This window comes from Gorilla gorilla, chromosome 10, assembly GCF_029281585.2.
Source record: "Gorilla gorilla gorilla isolate KB3781 chromosome 10, NHGRI_mGorGor1-v2.1_pri, whole genome shotgun sequence".
NCBI classification, from domain to species: Eukaryota; Metazoa; Chordata; class Mammalia; order Primates; family Hominidae; genus Gorilla; species Gorilla gorilla.
In genome coordinates, this window is record NC_073234.2 from 118,572,821 (window position 1) to 118,597,370 (window position 24,550).

The 24,550-nt window shown below is 37.2% G+C and overlaps 1 protein-coding gene and 1 long non-coding RNA gene across 4 annotated transcripts in view; one reads left to right on the forward strand and one right to left on the reverse strand.

The window, feature by feature from the left end:
• The window catches only part of C10H12orf42 (chromosome 10 C12orf42 homolog), a 416,673-nt gene that overhangs the window by 67,507 nt on the left and 324,616 nt on the right, over positions 1-24,550 (reverse strand). The window lies entirely within an intron of this gene.
• Positions 1,251-23,475, forward strand: LOC109029093 (uncharacterized). 3 transcript variants are annotated; one of them, XR_008670313.2, is made up of 7 exons: positions 1,251-1,368; positions 4,681-4,727; positions 5,554-5,663; positions 8,919-9,043; positions 12,180-12,414; positions 13,864-13,901; positions 23,348-23,475. It is a non-coding gene; the product is annotated as an uncharacterized lncRNA (long non-coding RNA). The 3 variants fall into 3 exon arrangements; XR_008670314.2 differs by lacking the exon at positions 13,864-13,901 and having other exon boundaries at positions 23,348-23,468; XR_008670312.1 differs by lacking the exon at positions 4,681-4,727 and having other exon boundaries at positions 1,274-1,368.

Genomic DNA, 24,550 nt, shown 5'->3' on the forward strand with positions numbered 1-24,550 from the left:
CCATTGAGGCATGGCCCATGGAAGAACTCAGTAGATAAAGCAGCAAGAAAAATGGTCCAGACCCTCATTTCTATAAGGGCAATGTAGGCTCATGGAGCATACTTAAGAGGGCCTGTAAGTATACAAAAGATACATTCACCTATAGAAGCTCAGGATTAACATTGTAAAACTTTTTATTTAAATTAAGCCTTTATAGTAGCTTTTACAGACAAGGAGGCCTATAAAAATGCAGGAAAAAAGCACTAATATATTTTTCTGTGCTGTGGTTAAAATTAAGTCTCGAAGGAGGAAAACAACCTAGTTTTTTCCCCTTATTTTGGCTTCTAGTTTTCATTTTTCTAAGCAATTATTTTCTAATTCAGTTGCCTAGTAAGAATTTTCAGGTCAAAAATGAAGAAAGGTACTTTGTAAAATGAAGAACTAGCATTATGTCAAATTAAAGTTTGGCCCTTTGCAGTGAATGAAGCATTTTCTATATAGAAATCCACGGCTGTGACACAGAGTAGCTGGGATTAGAGGCACACGCCACCACGACTGACTAATTTTTGTATTTTTAGTAGAGATGGGGGTTTCACCATGTTGGCCAGGCTGGTCTTGAACTCCTGACTTCATGATCTGCCTGCCTCGGCCTCCCAAAGTGCTGGCATTACAGGCGTGAGCCACCACACCCAACCAGGAGTGTATCTTTCAAAGTGATTAACACTGGAAGACACCCAGATGGCTTCACCAATGAATTAATTCACACATTTAAGAATGAGATAATATCAATTCTGCGCAAACTCTTTCAGAGTATATATATATATAAAAAGAAAGAATACTTTCCAGCACCTTAGGAGGCCTAAATACCTTCAATTATAAAACTCAACAAGAACATTTCAAGAAAGAAAAATTACAGATCAATATATTTTATACAAATAGGTATAAAATTATTTTAAAATTAAGTTCAAATATATAAACTGCCATTTATAGTTCAAGTATGGTAAAATGTCAGCAATCTCACATGGTTCAAATCAACATAGCAAACTGGATCTAGTTATCTTTAAGAACCTAATGAGCTTTGAAAAAAATCAATGTAAATCACACAAAAAAAGAAAAATAGATGAACATTTTGATAGATGCAGAAAAAATATCTGATCAGATTTAACACTCAACCATGGTAACAACTCTTGGGTAACATAGTTATAGATATATTAGTTAATAAAGAATACTATGTTAAGCAGAATTCTATGATCTCCAAGATTCCCACACAATTGTATGTAAGCTCTGTACAATTCTCTCTTGTTGAGTGTGGGCAAAAGCTCACACTCAGTCCCAGGATTAAGTTACTAATCACTTGATGTTGTCTTAATTGAAAGGCAGATTACCCAGGTAGGCCTAACTTAACCAGATGAGTCATTAAAGGGAATGGGACCTCCCTGAAGTCCAAGAAATTTGATGCAGGGGAGATTCCCCTTTGCTGGCTTCAAAAATGGAAGAAGCCAAATGGCTAGGATTTGAAAGTGGCTGCTGAAAGTTTAGAGAAAACCCCAGCCAATAGCCAGGAAAACAATAACAACAGAGACCTCAATGGTACAACTGAAAGGAAATGAATTCTGCTAATGAATGACCTTGGAAGAGAATCAAGAGCTCCAGATAAGTACCTAGCCACAGGTTGACACCTTAATTTTAGCCTTGTGAGACCCTGAGCAGAGTATCCAGTTGAACCCTGCCCAGATGTAGGGCACAGAAAAGTGAGATAATGACTTTGTATTGTTTTGAGTTGCTGAATTTATGGTAATTTGTTATGCAGCAGTAGAGAGCTAAGGTAAACAAGTACCTAAAAATCTATAGAGAACATCATACTCAATGGCAAATATTGCAGACTTTCCTGAGATCAGGAATGCATTTTCACTATTTCCACTCATTACGGTACTGGCCATCCTAGCAAATGCAACAAAACAAATAAACAAAAATAAATAAAAATCACAAATATACGAAAAAATGAATAAAACTGTCATTGTTTACAGACTACATGATTCTGTACCTAGAATACTAGACTATCCAAAAAAAATCTACAAACTTTAAGAATTGACAATAAATATAGCAAGGTTGCTGAGTCCAATGTCAATATATGACAATAATTTTTTTTCTTATAATGCAATATAGTAATCATATTTTGTGGCTAATAAGCAACACAAAGTAGAAAATAAAATTTTAAAATATTATTTATGCTTGCATGAAAAAGCAGACACATGTGAGAAGTATGAAAAATGTGTAAGACTTTTATACTAAAAGCTATAAAATATTTAAATAAATTAAAGGGGATCTAAACAAATAGAAAGTCATACCATGTTCATGAATTGGCTCAATATTGTAAATCCATCAAATCCCCCACAAACTAACCTATGTACTTAATGCTTTCCCAATATAAACTCCAGCAGTTTTTACTTTTTCTGATAAAATTAACTAGTTCTAAAACTCATATGGGAATGCAAAAATTCCAAAAAGAGCAAAAAAAGGTATTGTCACACATCAGCTAGGTAGGGAAAGAATGGTCTTTTCAATAAATGGTTCTGTGTCTATTAAATAGCATTACAGAAAAACAAATGTGTCCTAACTCTTACTTTACATTGTGTACCAAATTAAATTCCAGATATACTGCAGATTTAATTATGAAGGAAAAAACTACAAAGCGTTTGGAGGAAAAAATACAGCAGAACATCTTTCTCACTTGGGAGTAGCAAATATTTTTTAAGACATGATACACAAGGCACATCTCTAAAAGATACACATTGTTAAATCAAACTATATTGTAATTAAAATGGTGTGTTCTTCAAAAGACATAAATACAACAGTTAAAAGGCAACCTACAGAGTGGGAGAAGATATTTTAATAAATATATTCAACAAATAACTCATATTCTAAACTTATAAAGAACTTCCACAAATCAATTTTAAAAATAGGCATTCCCAGTAGAAAAAGAAACTGAAAATGTGAACAAATGCTTTATAAAAGAGGATCTTCCATGGCTAACAAATTTATTAAAAGGTGCTCAAATTCATTTATAATCAGGGATATCCAAGTTAAAATTAGCATATACCCACTAGGATGACCAAAATAAAAAAGACACACCAGTATCTAAAAGGATGTGGAACAACTGAAACTCTAATACACTAATGGCAGGATGGTAAATTGGTGCAACCATCTCGCAAACTGTTTGGGAGTATCTATAATATCTAAATATCTGCATATCCTCTCACTCATCAGTTTCTCTACTAACTGTGTGCCTAACAGAAATTCATACATATACTCACCAGAAAACAAGTACCAGAATATTTCATAGCATCGCTATTCACAGTAGTCCAAAACTATAACTTTCAAAATCTCCATCAACAGCAGAATGAATAAGTAAATTGTGGTATTTTCATACAGTGCAGTACTAGACTGTAGGAAGATGGAACAATCTACACAGACATACAAGAGTGTGGACAAATCTCAGCAAAAAAAAAAAAAAAAAAAAAAAAAAAGAATGTGGAGGAAAGAAGCCAGACCCATGAGTTAAAACTATATGGTTCCATTTACGTAAAAAGTAAAAAATAGCATAACTAATTATTGTTGACAAATATCAAGCTGGTGGCTAGTCTTGTAGAAGGCGGGTGATTGGATGGTGCATGGAGTTGGAGAGTGAGTTTCTGGTATGCTGGTAAATGCTCTCTTTCTTAATTTAAAAGAGGTTATTCAGCCGGGTTTTGTTTGTGAAAATTCATCAACCTATGTAATTGTGATATGTCTGCCTTTTTGTTGGAATATTATACTTTAATAAAAAGTAAAACTTAAAAACGAGCAAACAAAAAAACCCAACACCTTGGAAGCAGTTCAGGTACCCATCAGCATCATGAGGTTTACAGAAGAAGGCAGCTCATCCACACTGGATAAGAGGTTCTATCCTAGTTTTACATTCCATCAAAATTTTTTTTTCAGAAATGCAAAACATTTCTAACTTGTACTCTGAGAAATGCAAATCAAAGGAAGAAATATCAGTAACATGGAAAATACTTATGATAGAATGTTGAATGAAAGGAAACAGACCAAAATAATAATAGGAACTGTTTTGGATATAAAAAGGTGGATTCATTCTTTCTCTTTCAACTCATTTATATTTTGCCGATTTTCTATACTAGGGAAAAATTAGTTTTATGAGGGGAAAAAAGGAGGAAATTCCATTTTTTTCCGTAAGACAGAAACATTATGCTCAGAAAAAAACAAAGAGAAAAAATAATGTTTGATGTAATCTTTGCTGGCTAAAAATAACTTTTTATTTAAAAAGTGAGTCGAATTTATGGATTATACATTTGCAACTGTCTACTGGCTTTGGCTCTACTTTACATTTCATGTGTCTGGGATAAAACTCACCCTCCTCATACCATTACTACTTGAAAAAAATACTTAGTCCTGTGTATTATAAGTGAACTGGTGCCCAAAGCGAAACCTCCCCCACTCCTCTTTTCACAGTGGTAAATCAGTATAAAGCCCACTGCAGAAATTTGTGTGGAACTAGAAATTTAGCTGGAAATGTACCTCAATATACCAGTCTTTCTTTTCTATACTCATGGCCCCTTTCTTAGTTTAGGCCCTTGAAGATAATGCTTGGACAATTACCTCCTAAATTATTTTCTTGCCAGTAATTTATCTTTTCCCCAGCACCACGGCCAAACCACAGCTCTGAGTGGGGAACCACATTTGAACAGGTGAGTTTGGTGGTAGGTGGTATGCACCTCCAATTGGCATGAGACCTCAAGCTGTTGGGAATGACATATTTTTGTGGTTATTCAATGGTGAAAGGTAAATATTTACAAATTTGTCAGTTTGGGCCCTCCAATGTGTCTTCTATATAAGCTATAAGGCAACTAATAACAAAGAAAGCAGAAAAAACAATGGTGAGCTGATTCTATGAGCACATAATGAGTTTTATAACAAAATAACGGTGGGGACACATTGGAGCTGCTGCTCCCTGTTTGGAAGCCTCTCTCTCTCCCAGAGAGCACATTGGGATGCTCATGGCTAATTCAGGTTATTTCTAAAGAATTTATTAAGAGTACTTGCTGGTGGGTTACCACTTTATATGTATGTGTGTGTCTGTATACATATATATACATACATATGTATATATACACATACTTGTATATATACATATACAAGTGTATATATATACATATTGCATATGTAAATGTGTACAAGTATGTGTATATATACATATAGTACAAAATAGTACATATACATATACCAGTATGTGTATATATAGATATGTGTGTATATATACATATATACATATATGAGTGTATATATACATATATACATATATGTGTGTATATATGCCTCCTTTGAAACAAGTTGTGCCTTTGTATTCTTCTACATCTTACATTTAATTTTGTATTAGTGTAAAATATTTTCTAATTATGAACATTTTATTATGAACATTTGTTAATATTTATACTAATCATGAATAATTATCAATAGCAATAATTTTATTAAGTAGGGTTATAATTATAATTTATATTCTGTATTTATTCACAGACTAGTCCCTTCTGCCTTCTGGGCAGGTCACATCTGAAAGATTATCCTCTTTGAATCAGTTTGAATGTTCTAGTGACCAGGCCACACAGTTTCTCTTGACATTTAAAAATGTAAGTTGTTCCACCCAGCCACAGAAGCATACCTAATGTATGATTCTTATTTATTTAAAGGCGAAAACAGACCAAGCTAATCTATGGTGTTATAAGTCAAGATGGTGGTTGCGTTTGGGGGTGGTAGTGACTGAAAAGGGGCATAAAGGTGGGGGCAGGGCTTCAGGAGCGCTATAATGGACTTCGTTCTCAATGTGGGTGCAGATTGCATGAGTAGGTTCTGATTGTAAAAATGCACCAAGCTGTGTGTTTTAATGTGCAATTATGTGAATAAATATTACACTCCAATAAAAAGTGAATTTTTTTCTTCTAAAAAAAATGGGATACATGTGTAGAACATGCAGGTTTGTTACATAGGAAAATGTGTGCCATGGTGGTTTGCTGCACCTATTGACCTGTGCTCTAAGTTCCTTCCCCTCATCCCCGACCCCACAACAGGCCCTGGTGCGTGTTGTTTCTCTCTGTGTCCATGTGTTCTCATTGTTCAACTCCCACTTATGAGTGAGAATATGCAGTATTTGGTTCTCTGTTTCTGTGTTAGTTTGCTGAGGATGATGGCTTCCAGCTTCATCCATGTCCCTGCAAAGGACATGATTTCATTCCTTTTCATGGCTGCATAGTATTCCATGGTGTATATAGACCATATTTTTTTATCCAGTCTATCATTGATGGGCATTTGGGTTGGTTCCATGTCTTTGCTATTGTAAATAATGCTGCAATAAACATATATGTGCATGTGCCTTTATAGTAGAATGATTTATATTCCTTTGGGTATATATCCAGTAATGGGATTACTGGGTCAAATGGTACTTCTGGTTCTAGATCCTTGAGGAATCGCCACACTGTCTTCCACAATAGTTGAGCTAATTTACATTCCTACCAACAGTGTAAAAGCGTTCTTATTTCTTCACAGCCTCGCCCGCATCTATTATTTCCTGAATTTTTAATAATCACCATTCTGACTGGCATGAGATGGTATCTCATTGCAGTTTTGATTTGCATTTTTCTGATGATCAGTAATGTTGAGCTTTTTTTCATGTTTGCTGGCCACATAAATGTCTTCATTTGAGAAGTGTCTGTTCATATCCTTTGTCCACTTTTTGATGGAGTTGTTTGTTTTTTTCTTTTAAATATGTTCAAGTTCCTTATAAATTCTGGATATTAGACCTTTGTCAGATGGGTAGATTGCAAAATTTTTCTTCCATTCTGTAGGTTACCTGTTCACTTTGATGATAGTTTATTTTGCTGTCCAGAAGCTCTTTCGTTAGATCCCATTTGTCCATTTTGGCTTTCGTTGCAATTGCCTTTGGTGTTTTAGTCATGAAGTCTTTGCCCATGCCTATGTCCTGAATGGTATTGCCTAGGCTTTCTAATTGGGTTTTTATGGTTTTGGGTTTTACATTTAAGTCTTTAATCCATCTTGAGTTAATTTTTGTATAACATGTAAGGAACAGGTCCAGTTTTAGTTTTCTGCATATGGCTAGCCAGTTTTCCCAGCACCATTTACCGAATAGAAGATCCTTTCCCCAATGCTTGTTTTTGGCAGGTTTGTAGAAGATCAGATGGTTGTAGGTGTGTGGTGTTATTTCTGAGGTCTCTGAGAAATACTACACTCCAATAAAAAAGTGAAAAATTTAGAAGTATTTTGTTCAAGTCCTTTTCTATAAATGATTTGCAGAAACATGACCATATATGTTAAATGGTATGGAAATTCAGAAATAGTAATTTCATACAATTCTGTTATACTCTGAAAGTTTCTTGATTCATTACTCTGTCACAAAGAAATATTTTCTTATGATTTTTTAAATTTTCACTCTATTATGTTTCAAAAGAGGATATTAAGAAACAATAAAAAAGTATTTTCATTCTGGTGGTAAGAATGCCAATCATAAAAATAACAACTACCATTTTTTGAATGTTTATTATACATCACAAGCATTGCGTGGATTATCTCTGATATTCCCAATGTCTGATGAGATGAATTTTGTTATTTTCTTGCAGATGGGATAACTGGGGCTCAGAGACTTTATTTAATTTTCCCAAGTCCACGTAGATTTATGTCAGGTTTCATTCCCAAACCTGTTCTTTTGGCACCACATCACATTGCCCATGGGTCTGTTTCTCACAACAATGCCAGTTCACTGAAATATACCATGAAGATAGCTTCTGCGCTGACCACTCAGCACTGTAGAGACTTGGAACACATTCGCTTCCATTTCTAAGGATTCCTAAGGAACCCTTAGGCTGTGGATGCTTTTGTTTTTATTTTTAACCTTATCTTCCTAAGTTAATATCCCTCCTAAGTACTTAGATAGAGCTTGAAGCATCATGAAAATGTATTGGAGATTCAATTTCATCTTCTGCTTTGTAAAAATATAAAAATGGATTGATGGCTGGGTGTGGTGGCTCATGCCCAAAATCCCAGCACTTTGGGAGGCCGATGTAGGCTGATCATGAGGTCAGGAGTTTGAGACCAGCCCGGCCAACATGGTGAAACCCCGTCTCTACTAAAAATACAAAAAATTAGCCGGGCGTGGTGGCAGGCGCCTGTAATCCCAGCTACTTGGGAGGCTGAGGCAGGAGAATCACTTAAACCCGGGAGGCGGAGGTTGCAGTGAGCCGAGATCGTGCCACTGCACTCCAGCCTGAGCAAAAGAGCGAGACTCAAAAAAAAAAAAAAAAAAAAAAGGATTGATAGTCTAGATATCCTAAAGCTGATTTTTTACATCAATTACAATAAATAAAATAAGGAGACATGAGTGAAAGGTGGTAGAAGGTACAGTTTTATCTGTTAAGAGAAAAAAAAATTTTTCATCAATAATCTATCACAAAACATAGATCTTCTTTGACTATCATGTGGAACTCTCGACAGAACTTTTAAACCCTCCTGGTAGAGAAAGGAGAGAATGGATTTATTTGTCTCCTTGCAAGAATATAGGGAAGTAAAGCTTCTTACATTGATTTTTTTAAAGTATACATAAAGGCTACAATTAGACTGATAGAATTGCATTATAGACAAACTTCTATCCCCGCATCTCTTTTTCCCCTTTACCTCTTGCCCACAGTCACACGACTTTTTCTTCCACTCCAGTGGTGCATATCTACAGAGGCAGTTCCTGGGCTAATGTCAGTGATGACACAGATTAATTTAATTCTTAATAAAAAATTCACTGAGTGCCTGCCATATATACTAGACGTTCTATGTATTGGATGCCGAGGCTACGATGGTAAGTTGGATATTTCTCCTGCCTTCAGAAAGCTTCCAGTCTTGTCACTAATGGATTTGGGGCCCAGTACCCTTAAAATCACCTCAGAGCTGCCTGAATCCACAGACTACTTGCAGAATCACTGGTTTTACTTGAATCAAGCCATCTGAGAAGGTATCTGTCTCAACAGCCCCCCAACCTCCACCCTCCCTGCACTTTTATTTAACAAGTCAACTGTTTTCTGCAGCAAACACCATTTGCCATCCATTTAATTTCCCCTTCAATACTCAGGTTCACACTCTCCTTTGCATTGTCCCATTTGTCCCTATGTTCATGGTCCCCTCCAGTTGTATCCTAGGAACACGCGTGTGCACATGCATCATCTCTCCAACTCTTTAAAGACAGGGACCCCTGACTCTTAGTTAGTGCATGCTTAGAATGCCTTGTTCAGAGTTGGTTTGCATAGTCAATTTAGCTTAGGAAATATTGTTGGTCAACTGACTATTCAATAGATGACTCTGAGACTACCTATTCCATATTTCAAAACAGATTGGCTAATCCAGAAGTGTTTCTTTGGGATGAGGCCAGCTGAGGTGGAACAACAGGGCACACTATTCAATGGGGGTATTTAGCTCATTGTGTTTGACGTATAATCACAGGCCAAGAGTTTGTCAAAAGTAACTGATAATGAGCATTGTGCTTTCCTTGCTAAACCTAATTCTGTGAGAAAAAAAAGTCAGATAGAATTAAAGGAAAATTCCATCATTGATCCTTCCCAGAATCTGTCCTAACATCAAAAATTCCAGAGGTTCTACAACAAAGTAGAGTGGAATAATTCCTAGAACCACAGGGAGTTGCATAGATTTAAATAAAATTCTTATGAGCAAAACTACCAAGTGCTATTCCATTCCCACTCCTCCTTTCCTAGAAAGGTGTCCAGTTATTCCAGAAGTCAATGTGAAACGTTTATAGGAATTACCCTGTTCTCTAATACCCTGTATTCACATTTTAGAATGACTTTATGTCTTTAAATCTAATACCCTGAACATTGTTCTCTAATAAAATTTTCCCCCAAGTAAATTTTTCCCCCAAGTAAAGCAAAGGATAAGCAGGAGTGGGACTTGAAATCACCATTTACAAGGTATGGGATGGATTCCTCAAAGAAGATCCCTCAAGACTACAGCAAATGCAGGCGGTCTATATTTGCTAACAAAACCCCTTGCTGAGTAGCCACTGAACAGTGCAACACCCCAATCCCTTATTGAATCCCAGCCCATACTTCCTAAGGCAGTTAGACTCCTTCTAAGCTAGACTTCACAGATGATTTCCATGCTTTTGGGAAAATACAGTTCTGGAACACAACTAAACTGTGACCCTGGATGAGGCAGGCTATCTAGACATGCCAACATAGTGTAGTGGCTAAAAGTCAGATTGCCTCATTTTGTTCTGGACTTACTGGATTTGTTTGAGTGCCAGCTTTACCACTCACTATACAGTCACCCTGTGGAGTAATTTGCTTAATTTCAGTTTCCTCAGCTGTGGAAAGGTAGAAATAACCCTTATTGAGCTATTTTGAAGACTGATTTAGACAACCTGTGTGAAACGTTGAGCATAACGTCTGGCATGCTTGAGTGCTCAGTAAATTATTATTTGTCCCACTCCACTGGATCTCAGACGCAAAACGTGTAATGGATACCGTAACTTTCCAAAGTGGGGCAGGCTTTCCACTCTTGTGATTGCATAAATTCTAAATGTTAGAGTTTTTCTTGGAGATACCCAAGTCTTGAGGAAAATCTTCACTGCTTAATCCTGAATCCAAGACTAGAAGAGGGAATTTATAACTTCCAAATAGTTAAGCATTGAAAGGTGGGATTGAAAAAGTGTCCCTTTAAAGTAATTTGAGGGCATCAGCCTTCTCACTAGCATGTCCCAAAGTGACTAGTGCCTAGCACTAGTTCTGCAAAATGCTAAAAAAAAACCCCATGATAAAATACATTTTAAAAAATTACACCTACCATCTCCCTCTCTTGTAGATTTTTATATACCTCAACATATTAAAGGTATGAAAAGATCATGCAGAAAAAAACCTGTTCAGCTTCATCTCACATAGTATTTCTGCCACTTATTTCACCACAGATACTTTGTTAATATCTTGGAACTCTTGTTTTTAGAAAAACACATTGGAAATGGGGGAGACTGTCAAGGACAATAATAAATGATGGTACTGGAAACACCTAGCATTCCATTTTGCCAAATTCTAAAAAAATAAAAATAGAATCTTAAAAATTGCACAGTAGTTAGTACTGGGCACAATTAAGTTCTCCTTTCACAAAATGATCTTACCTGGGCCTGAATACCTGAGGTCTTGCTCACACTGGCGTGGTTACAGGGGTCATGTACACAAAAATGACCTATTTGTTTGTGAAGAATTTTACGTACTTATTAAGCACAAATAGCTTGAGTTTGATTTTGATTTTTCAGAAGAAATTGTTTCTTAGAAAACTGATCATCGAACTCCATTCCACACCAGTTTGTTTTCCCCTCTTGCACTCTCTTTGTGTAGTACTCTACTATAGAATCTGTTCCCACAGGTTTGGGGAATATAAAAGAAGCCTACAATCCCCCAGCCCCCCTTCCCTTTTCCCTCCTAATGCCCCAGAGCAGCTGGTAGGGTTTATTGCTCTTCCCCAACATTGGCTCCTTTCTATACATGGAGTAAGATTGATGATCCTCATTCTAAAATGTGAAGATCCAGCATGCGCCTTTGTCCTATGTCCCCTGAGAGTGAATTGGCATAAGCAGCACTCGGTAAAGAGGCAGCACTTTTTGGTACATCAGGAGTGACAGTGACAGTATGGAGCAAGCCTGCGGGGGCCTCTCCACCACCCCCACTCCTGTCAGTCTCTACCTTGAGCTCAGTACCCACTGGGGCAGACTGCTGCCTCACCAGACAATATCATGGAAAGAGTGCTCAGGTCCAAATCCCCTGCAGGGCCCACTTTGCAAGGTTGGCTGGGGGAAGCTGTAGCCATAGTGAAATGGCCCCTTATTTAAAAGCACCTTCAGTTACAACTGTGAGGGTACATAGATGTCAAGCCAACAAGCTGGTGTGTGTGTGTGTGTGTGTGTGTGCAGGAGCATGTGTAACCACACATCTGTACACCTAAGAAGAGGGAAGCCAATCAAAATAACTACTCTGTATTTCTTAGCTCTTCTCTTGGAAGTCAACCTGCATGACTCCAAAGGCAGGTTGCACAAACCTGGCATCTTACAAGATTCTCATCAGGCTCTCATTTTTTTGTGTCACTAGTTTGGCTGAAATAAAAACTCAAAGCCCCCACAATATTGAACCACCATTCCAGACCCAGCCAAGGTTTGGAACATAAAGTGAGCTGAATGAATCAGCCTGCAGGCAACCCAGAGAAAGTAATTGTTCATCCTAGCAGCACGGCTGCTTTTCTGCTTAGCATCTGAACAAGTTAATTTGGAAACACAGCCTTCTGGAAAGAAATGGCGCTTCTCTCAGCATCCCATGGATTCATGAGGTGAGATGCCCTTTCACCAGGTAGAAACAGTAAATTACATTTGAAATCCATTTCTATTGAAGGAGGAAAAATCCTTCTTTTTCCCAGGAGCTCGTCTTTTTGCCTGGTAGCACAAATTAACATCAATTGCCCAACTTCAGAGTTCACTTTTTACTCACATCAGTGTCTGGCAACTAGGGGAAGAATTTTACTAGTTGAACAAGGAGCAGTTGAATTAAATACAAAATCACATAAAGAAGTTTGCTCTTTGCCAATCCTGGGCTTCAAGGAACTGATCTCAGCAGCATCTAAATTGGACAAATTGGCTAAATTGATCCTGCTTCATAGAAAGGGTACTTCATCTAGATCCAATCAATGGCAGATTGAGGTGTGATGTGAAATGAGGGGAAGGAATCAGGCAGCCAACTATTTCTAGGGTAGAAGTCTGGCTTTAAGGAGTAAAAATGCCTCCATTTCATGTTGGTTTTATTACCCCTTAAACACCAGTGCCCTTGAATTGTGTGCTCCAGGACTGCCCTTGTGTTTGAGCTGAGGGCTGGATGGCAGTGAGCTCAGAAAGAGAGAACTAGAGAAATCTAATCTAGACATTGTGTCTTTTGTTCTACCCACAGCTTGACCAGTCTGTATTTGACCCTCCATCACCAATTAATTAAAAAACAAAAGCAGAGAGGACCTTCTATGTTTCTGGCATTGAACTAGATCTTTTACAAAATTATTTTTAATACTACAGGCCTGGAAAGTCAGTTATAAAGTATAACTGAGTAGGTTTGCCTGGATGTTCATCCCAGCCCCCAGTGATTAGCTGTGTGATATGGGGTGAGTCAGTTTAGCGCTCTGAGCCTCAGTTTTCTCATCTGTAAAATTGGGATAGTGAAAGTGCCTACTTCATAGGGTCATGGAGAGGATTAAATGTGATAATTATTTAACAAGCACTTGTTACAGTGCTTCTTATTCTCATCTGGGGAAAAAGGCTCAGAGAGGTCAATTTATCCCAGTCCTTACTAATAAGTCACAGAGTTGGGGGGTCCAAACTAGATTTACTGTACACCAAAGCCCATGCACCTTCCACCAGGTCATGTTGCAATGATCAGAAGCAATTATTATAAGCCCAGTGTTGTATGCTCTGTGCTAAGATCTGTAAAATGGAAATGCAAAGGAAACCCAATGTATCATTTCTCTTCTCAAAAGCAACCTAGACAATGAACACTAATGTATGGTGCTGACCATAAGTGGAATAAGAGTCTCCAAAAGATGCTCTGTGTCACTTCAGACAACAACAACCCTATTCGTATCTCCATATATCCTATGCTACCAGGCTTGAATCTTAGGAAACTTTCAGTAGTCACTTCTTGTTCTCTAACATCACAGCTGTTTGTATACTTACAGACTCTCCTATCCCCTTTCATAGAAATTATACATTTATATATGACTCTTTCTTCTTCTTGGCAGCAGCTCCTTGAATGCAAATATTGCCTAATATTTTCATGGTAAGTTCTGAGCAAATAGATGCTGGACGAATGAATTACTGAATAAGTGAGTACATTTCTTTATTTGCCAGGAAAGAATTGGGCATTGCTTGCATAACTTCTGTCTAAGGCACAGGGGGTGGGTGCCAGTACAAAAGACATTGTCCTGAAGAAATTTATATAGTATATCAATATTTTCCATATACTTATACTAATATTTTTAAGTTTGCATTGTTGTTTGTGTTACTTTTGTAAACCTTTTGTTTTCATCCAGACTCAAAGCTCTTGGAGAGTGGAAACCATGATGAATACGCCTTTATTTATTCCATGTAACACTCCAGACAAGAGTAGGCTTTGATTTTGTCATATTGAATTCAATTACCGGTTCAGTAGGAGAGACAAGATAAATTGGCAGGCAACCCATGTGTATCAGTATACTCACAAATGTGGAGTATTAGGATATTAGGATAAAATATGCTCAGAGTTGAGAGAATTTAATGAAACCCATGATACTTAGGTAGGACAAATGTCTTCAGACAAAGAAATTAAGGTTTACTATCACATATGTGAAGCCTGAAAGAGCCAGTCTGTAAAGTTGGATCCTGAGTGGCTAACTGGGCCTAAATTCAAAATAGAGTGAAATGACCGTTTGCTGACTAGAGGTCACACACATAGTCTGTGTTCCTGGAGAACCCCCATGCTCACTTAACTTTGGGATTTGTATAGCTGTCTGTTCCTATTTATGCCACCTGAATCAACCAATGGACAATGACCTGCATTGGCCAATCAGAACTCAAGAAGCATCAACCAATTAGAACTAAGCAAGTTTGCATTCTTTATCCGCATAAGCAAACCAAAGTGGGAAACCGGGCAGGCACTTTCCCTATAAAAGACAGGCCCTCTCTTTGTTCTCTTGAAACATGGCTGCATCTCCCAGGTTTGCAAACTGTTAGCTGTAATAAAGTCTCTTTCCCCTTTTCAAAAGAAAATTATTTTCAGTGGATTCTGGTTCAACTTTCTTTATGACGAAATTCACCTGTGAAGTGAGGGAGAGGATTGCAAATATATGCCAAAGATAACAATAGGTCTGAAGGTGGCATATAGAAACAGTGGCAGGTAGAGACTCAAATTCACATAACTTAGCCAACTAATGGTCTATCTCCTTCCTGTTTTTCTTTAACAAATGCAATTAAAAAAATCACACAGGTTAGGCTTTTAACCAATCATGTGCCTGGTGCTGTATCAAGAGTTGTGGAAATAGCAGTCACAAAGCCAGGCAAAATCACTGCCCTTAAGAAGCTTATAATCTGAAGACATCACAGTGCGCATAAAGAATGAAACCAGGCCGGGCGCGGTGGCTCACGCCTGTAATCCTATCACTTTGGGAGGCCGAGGCGGGTAGATCACCTAAGGGCAGGAGTTCTAGACCAGCCTGGCCAACATGGTGAAACCCCGTCTCTACTAAAAATACAAAAATTAGCCGGGCGTGGTGGCGGGTGCCTGTAGTCCCAGCTACTCGGGAGGCTGAGACAGGAGAACGGCGTGAACCCGGGAGGGGGAGGTTGGAGTGAGCCGAGATCGCGCCACTGCACTCCAGCCTGGGAGACAGAGCGAGACTCCGTCTCAAAAAAAAAAAAAAAAAAAAAAAAGAAAGAGAGAGAGAGAGAAGGAAGGAAGGAAGAAACCACAAGAAGTGTGAGTAGAAACACAGGCCCTGAAGTCAGCCTCTCTAGGTTTGAATCCTAGCTCCCAGCAAGGACTCTGAGACCTTGTGCAAGTAATATGAATGTCTCTGTGGCTCATTTTCTCCCGTTATACAGTGAAGAAAATAGGATTAGGTTTATAGGGTGGTTGTTCTGAATATTTAATGAGATAATAGAGGAAGAATTTAGTGGAGCTCCTATTAAATGATAAATGCTTTAAAAAAGTTAGCTATTATTGTTATTAAAGAAAGGTGATATTCTTATTCTCAAGAATGAGACACTCTAATAAATAGTTTGTGTATTTTATTTTATTCCACTTGATTTTCAAAACAACTTAATGATGTAGGTATTATTATTCTTATTTTATGGGCAAGAATACAAAGATTTTTAAATAACATAATTATGGTCACATAATAAATGGAGTCAGAATTTGAATCCAGGTCTATTTCTTCCCAAAAGTCATACTCCTTCAGCTAGTCAATCCTGATTTAATAAATTATTGAATTCAAAGGCAATAAACCCTTCTCTTCATTTTTAAAATTCTTGCCTGAAATGAGATACTTCAATTCATATTTATCCTTTTCTTTCTTCTTGTGCTGTCTTTACTCTTTCTTTTCATACCCATTTGATTTAGTGTTATGATGAGATGGGTAAATATTTTCTTCTCAACCTGCAAATTAACTTCTTAAGGCAAAATTTCATCCATCATTTTTTTTTTCCTTATGTTGTTCTGCAATACAAATAGCTCAAAATAGAGCTTGGCACTTAGTAATGGCTCAGAAAATTAGCTTTTATTTTAAGTGTTATTAGTCTTTATCTTTATCTACTCTTTTAAAACATCTACCTGACAACATTTTGATATTTCTAGTCCTAAATTAAATTTCTCCTTGCTGTTATCCAAATGTTCACGCTTTTGAAATAAATTGCTCTTCTCACTAGTGTGTATGGCCTGTGTGTCACATTACATCTCAGATTGGACAGGTTTCTCTGACCCTGATAGTCTTAGTGGTTGCGCAATCATGTTCTTCACATCTAGATCCTCCCAGGTGTATGTTCTGGCCTGCTCCGACTTGGCCCAGCCCCAGGTACTACAGACCTTCAAACCCAAGTCAGTATCACCAAGGTCCTGTTCCAAAGAGAACCAAGTCTGGCAGGAGATTAGGAGCTGCATCTCCTCCAGAAACTCATGCAGATATTTGGCTTACTTTCCTAAGCCTGAACTATAGGATTCCTGGAGATTCACTGGACAATTTTGTGTCCCCCCAAATTGAGGCTTCTCCCACTCATCCCCTCTACCTGGCTTAGGCTACAAATCTCTAGTCCTTGAATTGAATACTAGTCATTTCTCTAAGCTGAGTCTTTTATTGAACTCATTGAAGCCCCAGTGAATTCCTATCTCTTAACAGCTCCCTCAACCTGGAGCCCCAGCCAGTGACTGGGTTACTGTTTCAACCCAGTGGATTTTTTTCCAGGAAAAAATATGTTGCTCCTCATTCACTATTGGCCAAAATCTCCTCTTGCATTTCTTCCATCCACTGAAAGGGATTTTAGCATTTCATTTCAATAAGCATTTAGTATGATGTATCTCTTAGCTTAAGCACTTAACAGCACAAAAAAATAAATTAGACTTATTCTTGAGAAAATTTTAGAGTTATGAGACAAACCAACAGTAAATGAAAAAAAAATGCGCTTTAAATGGAGGTAAAAAGTAAGCTAGAAACAGAAAGAAATATGTAACATACTATCTCTGAGGGGTGGGCGTGTGTGTGTGTGTGTGTGTGTGTGTCTGTGTGTGTGTGTATACTGCAAATGATTAGAAAGAGCAGTCTCTAACAACTGAATTCTGAATAATTTCCATGTTTTTAATTGTGTCTATGTTAATATGTATATGCATCTCTTTATTGGTGAGGGAGAATGGGAGAAAAAAGAAATGATTACATTATTGTGGATACTTTTATTCACCACAATGGAAGTCTTTAAACATAAAGTTGATGTACATTAAGAGGCAAGACCCAGGGCATATCATCTAAAGAAGATTCCTCCCACTTTTCTTCTGCTTACACCAATCCATCCAACCATACATGAATTTATATTCGATATACTCAATTTATTCAGTGTATAATATTGCTTTGTGAACTATGGGAAATATAAATATGACTCAGTTTTTCCCCTCAAATAACTGACATGCTACTTGAGCAGATAACATATTTAAGAGCCTGATGATATCTTAGATATTATCTAGTTCAACTCTTTCAATCAAGAGAGATAAAGTAACTTTCCTGAGGTTGCACATCAGGATAAGGAGTCACATCCCTATCTTATTACCTAAATACATTATTCTCACTATGTTATACTTGCTTTACATAGTGAGCTTACACTTACATGAAAAATTCAACATGGCAAGGCAGTATAGGATGAGAGCTAAAATATTATAAAACCAACATTAGTTTTCATTCATTGAGTGCTTACTAGGTATCAGACACCATTCTAAGTTTATTTCTTAACCCGTTTAAAAATCAGAACTGGGTATATACCCAAAGGATTATAAATCATTCTACTATAAAGACACATGCACATGTATGTTTATTGCAGCACTATTCACAATAGCAAAGACATGGAATCAACCCAAATGCTCTTCAATATTAGACTGTATAAAGAAAATGTGGCACATATATACCATGGAATACTATGCAGCCATAAAAAAGAATGAATTCATGTCCTTTGTAGGGACATGGATGAAGGTGGAAACCATCATTCTCAGCAAACTAACACAGGAACAGAAAACCAAATGCCACATGTTCTCACTCATAAGTGGGAGTTGAACAATGAGAACATATGGGCACAGGGAGGGGAACATCACACACTGGGGCCTGTTGGGGGATGGGAGACAAGGAGAGGGATAGCATTAGGAGAAATAACTAATGTAGATGACAGGTTGATGGGTGCAGCAAACCACCATGGCATGTGTATACCTATGTAACGAATCTGCATGTTCTGCACAGGTATTCCAGAACTTAAAGTATAATATAAATAAATAAATAAATAAATAAATAAATAAATAAATAAATAAAATAAAGATTAGAGTGGAGCAGCCAGCTTCTTCGTGCACTATGTAAATGGAATACCTGGTCCAACCAATCCTCTGTGCCCTATGTAAATCAGACACTGCCTCCTCAAGCTCATCTATAAAACCAACCACATCTCACTGGGAACCGGGAGACCCATTCTGAACCTCTTCCCTCTGCACAAGGGAGCTTTTCTCTTTTGCCTATTAAACTTCCATTCTTAAACTCAAAAAAAAAATCAGAACATCTCTATGAGGTAGACATTACTATAACATGCTTTTTACAAATTAGTAAATGAGGTACAGAGAAGACAAGTAACTTATCCAAGATCATATGGTTAGTATGTATAAGAAATGAGTTTTAAGTCTAGAAAATCCACCTCCAGTGTCAGTGCTCTTAAACACAATGCATTACTTTTTCAAAACCTGTAGATTACTCAGAAAATAAATGCTACTACAGTGTTATAGTGGGCAAAATAATTACATTGTTAATTGATTAAAGAAGGTGTTTTGGATGAGATAGGATATATCATTAAAAAGATATACATATAAAAATTTGATATGCTAAAAATAAAATAAAAAGGATAAAATAAAAATAAAAAAGATAGAGCATGAATAGATATGAGTAAAGGTGAATGTGCAAGACCTAGATTAGTGAACAGATCAAGGTTAGAGCAATGGTTCATGCTGAGAGGAATAGGAGGTTCAGAAGGAAAATATAAATAAGCTCTGGTACTGGACTAAGGAGCTCCCACTGAGCTTTTTTCAACTGAGAATTGACATTGAATAAAGTATGTTTAATTTTGTATATGGAAGGAACCAAAAGCAACACATCAAAAAATTGGAAAGTCGAGAAGCTAAAAGGCAAGACACCAGTGTAGTACTCCAGGCTTGAGTGGTGAACACTCCACTAATTTTTTCCCGACCTACTGGCTATGCCTTTGAGTCTCCTTTGCTGGGTACTTTTCATCTTCTTGGCCCTTAAATTTTGGAGTGTCCCAGATTTCCATTGTCAAATCTCTTTTCTTCTCTATGTACAATTATACCCTTATGCCATGACATTAAATAGCCTGCATATGCTAATAATTCTTAATTGCATGCTTAATATTTTCATTTGGATGTCTAGCATTACATGTAGTCAGATAAAAACCTGACATTTTAGTATTCCTCTGGAACTTTCTCCTCCTCTCTTCATTCAGTGGCTCAAGGTCAGTCTTGACTCTTCCTTACACAATGCTTGTCAGCAAATTACATCTATTTTCAAGTTTTGACCACTTTATACTTCCCCAATACCCTAGTGCAAGCTTCCATCAGCCTTCCACTTTTCTCACTTACTTGTCCATTTCTCCTCTCCTCATAGACATACTCTGTCTTCTATATAGTAGTATGATCCTTTAAAAAAAAAAAAAGCCAAATCCTGCCATTTTCCATTGATTATCTAACCCAGTACAATCCAAGATTTATTGTGATCCTCAACAAGTTTCTGCATGAGCTGTGTCCTGCCATCTCCCTCTCTTCTCCAACCCCTTTTCATGACTCCATTTACACCCAACGCACTCAGTTCAATTCAATTCAGTGTATGCTACTGCTTTGTGAATTGTGAAGAATATATTAGTAAATACAAATTGGCTTCTTGTCTTAAAATAACTGACAATGTAGTTGAGTTGATAAGATATTTTAGAGCCTCGTGATATTTTAAAGATCATCTAGTGCAACTCTTTCAGTCTGGAGAAAAGAAGTGATGTTTTTGAGGTTGCACATCAGGACAAGAAGTTATATCATTTATCTTTTTACCCTATACTCATCCCATTATGTTATACTTGCTTTTTATATTATATGCTCCTGCCACATAGATTTCTGTACTGTTTCTAGGATATATCAAGTCCCTTCTTTCCTGGAGCTTCTTAGCTTTTCTAGATAACACTCATCCAAGATTGTCACCTTTATTTATTGAGATTTCTGCTAAAGTATCACTAACTCAAAAGGACCACTAAAATAGCAGCCATTCCAATACCATCTATCCACTGACCCTGCACAATCTTTCATTATATCACTTATCAATAACTGAGATTATATAAACACCTCAGTATATACTTATTAGTTGTTTATTGTCTATCTTCCCTTCCTAGAGAGTAACTTCTATGAGGGCAGAGGCATTGTCTGCCTTGTTCACTAAGAGGCCCTCAATAAATATTTGTTGAATAAAAGACTGGATGAGTGAGTGAATAAACAAATGGACAGGCATGAGAAGTAACTCTTAAAAGTATAAGTAAAGGATGAAATAGAAGGAAGAACTGTTAAGAAGGAGTATTTTGTAACTCTCACAATTGATTGGATCTGAGAAATCAATGGGGAAGGTAGAGTTAAAGAGTACACCAAGATATTGAGTCGCAGGAGCTGGAAGAATAGTATTTTTAATAAATTGAAGAGTTGGAAAATATAAGTAAGTGTTAGAGAAGGAAATTAAAGGCATTAGAGAGACAGTGGTATTGAAGTATGGGACTCCATAAGATTTCAGACTAGGGGAACGAAACAGGAGAACAACGAAGGTCAAAGATTAAGCCTTGGGGCCCACCTACGCCTAGGTTTGGGGAAGAAGAGACAAGTCTTCTCCCTCTTCTCTATATTGGTATTATAGGACTGAAGAAATGTACCAGACTGAAGGTGAGTTAATTAGTGGGCCAGGGATGACAAAGGGAACCCAGTGTCAATGGCACAGAAAGACTAAAGTGGTGGGGATAACACAGGGAGAAAATGTAAAAGGCCAGTGTCCCTATGTTGAGCTCTGTAGGAACTTACAATAAGAAAATGGCTTGTTTGGAGAACCAGAATGAATTAGGTAGGGCACAAGATAGGGCAGAATGGTGAGTCCAGCGGCAAAGGCCAAGTCCAGTCTGTTTCTAAGAATGGGCATCATTCATTTATTCCTTCATTCATTTCTCAAATTTTAGGCAGGAGGGAGGATCCTCCTGCCTAAATTCATGAATAAGACAGGTCTCCTGCTTTCATAAATTTCCCAATCTGTGATAGCAGGAAAAACAGAATAGGGTAATATGCATGAAGCAAAGCAGGAAAGGTGGGGAGTTGAGTGGGTAGAAGAAATAGCTCTAAGGAAGTCTAGCTCATGAGTACGTGGTGAAGTAACTAAGTGACAAGATGGTGTCAGGAAGTCGATGGAATGAGCCAGAGATGAGCAGCCCACAGTTGTAGGACAATTATGATGATACTAGCAATTATAATATTTTTATAGAGCTATCAGTTTCCTTTGGTCTGCCCACCTTTTCCCCTTGCTGATATATCTCATTCCTCACAATGCTATGTGGAGTATATAATATTCCCCCACTATTTATGGATGAGGAAACAGGGGCTCAGAGAAGCAAAAGACTTGCCTAAAGTGTCACTCTCCCTAGACAAACTCTAAGTCGGAGGTGAGCTATTTCACTGCAGTGTCATGTGGCAACCCCACAAAGTCCTCTGCTGACATCACTGTATTTCCTAATAAATCATACCCAGATTTTATTGGCCTATTTCAAGGATATTGCTACAAAATATTTCCAACAGTTTCAGATGTTTTTCCTGGAATTTTATCCAAAAGAAGAACATAGTATAATAACACAATACTAAAGCTAACATAAGCCTCCTTTGTGCCTAGAATCTAAATTTCGTCAAATATATCTCTTGAACTCGTACCCTAGGAGTCAATAATTAAAGTTTCCACCACATAACCTCCAGAGATTTGTTTGTTTTGTTAGTTTATATTGCCCAATAATTTACCTCCAATGACAAAGCTTCTCCCAAACAAGGTTTTGAAGTGTGTGTCCACTTCTCTCCAGGAAATAAATGTTTTTAGGGGGAACATTAGCACCACAGTGGCTGTTAGAGATAAGTCAGTCCAGGCTCCTTAATTAGAGACCAAATCTCAGGTACCAAAGAGTTTAGTGATTTGTTTAGGGGTCCAGAGTTGTTCGTGCATTTTACTAAATCCATGTTATTTATTTTTGCTGGCATCTATATAGCCTGTATATAAAACATGAAGTAAAATTGATCAGAAAATATCCAGTTTAATGTTTTTTATTGTATAAATGAAGAAACAGAGGCTCAGAGAGTCTAAGTGATACTTCTGAGTTCACATGGGAAAGCAGCAAAAAAGCTGAACACCCCATTCCCTATTTGGAGATTTCACATGGGACAGTGCTTCTCAAAATAGAGATTGATGGACACTTTCATGTCTTAAAGAAAATCTCCTTCCCACTCTAGACTTCCTAAATCATGAACTCTGGTGTTATCTGATGAATCTAAAAGCCCCTGCCTGCAGACTTTCTGAGATCTTACCAAGTTTTTCATGCAGGTCTGAGTGCCTTATACTGTAACAAGACAACTTTTGTCTTTCATTGTATCCTAGACCTTTATGGAGAAATCACCAAAGGCCCTTTGTAACTTTCATTAGACCTCCACTCCTTCTTCTTATATTAATGCCTTCCATTAAACAAATGCACCCGTCCCTCTTAAAAGTCCTCTCCCTGTGATTCTTTCCTTTGGTGGATTGTGCTTGATCCTCACTTCTTCTTCTCCTGATTAATCGTGTGGTTTCTTCTCCACTTTTGTCTCCCACTCACTTCTCTCTCATCTTGTTCTACCAGATTCATTCACTGCAGGAACTCAAGCATACCCTCTATTTACTCATATTGCTCTCACTCTAGGTATTCACAGATTTGGGAAGTGACGATGGATTCAAATACAGGACATCCTATCTGCATTCCTAAACATAGAAGACAAGGTGTTGGATCAGCTTGCCCCACATAAAAGAGATTATGAATCCAAATTAGAGGCTATCTCTCTAGACTTACAGATCGCTGCTCATTTCTTGAAACAACACTGCCTCTATTGACTAATAAATGCTACAGTTACCATATGTTCAACACTTACTGCGTTTCAGGCTTTCTGCCTAGTGCTTTATCACATTATCTGATTTCATTGCTATAACAATCCTATTAAGTCATTATTATGATTCCCATTTCATAGATGAAGGAATTCAGAAATTAAATGCTCTGCCAAAAGTCACACAACCTATGGCAGAGCCCTTACTTGGATTCAGGGTCAACTAAACATACAGGTATATCAGAAGTAGTGATTTTTTGAGAACAAAAGGACTAATGTGATTCAAAGTGTGCCAAAAGAACATAGTCTCAGGGTTAATTTGGGAGCTATGTGCCAAGCACTGGTCTAAGTATTTTACATGTGTTAAGTAACACAATTCTTCAGTCAACCCATGATGTAGATACTAGCATCAGCATTCTCACTTTACAGATGAGGAAGTGGAGGTAGAGAAAAGTATATTGCCCCAGGTCACACAGCTAGTAGGTAATAGAGATAGGATTCAAACTCAGGGAGTCTGTTTTTTAGCCTGACTTCTAATCACCAACCAACGTTCCCTCTGAAAATCTGTTAGTTAACAGCAATCTTCAAATGTTTAAAATATTTGAAAGCCATTTTGTAAACAATCAAAGTATATCAAAATTATGATTCATTTTTCTATCTCAAAACTAGAAAGCATACCTAATTCATTTTCAAATTCATATCTTCTAACAGTTTTAAATTATATTAATAAAATTCAGTGACTAGTGGGAAGAAAGTGCTATCAAATCTCACCAAGTGATGTCAAAGTTCCCAGAACTTTGAATTTTACTCCAAATGAACCAATATAATGTACATATGGTTTTTACTGATAGTTACTTCATGTATCCAGCGAAAAGTAAATTGCATTATGATTTGCCACACATATGCTAATGTATGAAATTATTCTGATTACCATTTGACAAATCAGTAGCACAAATAAAAATAATAATTACTAATATCCAACCAATTTAGATGCATTATAATTTCTATTTGCTCAAAATGCAAGG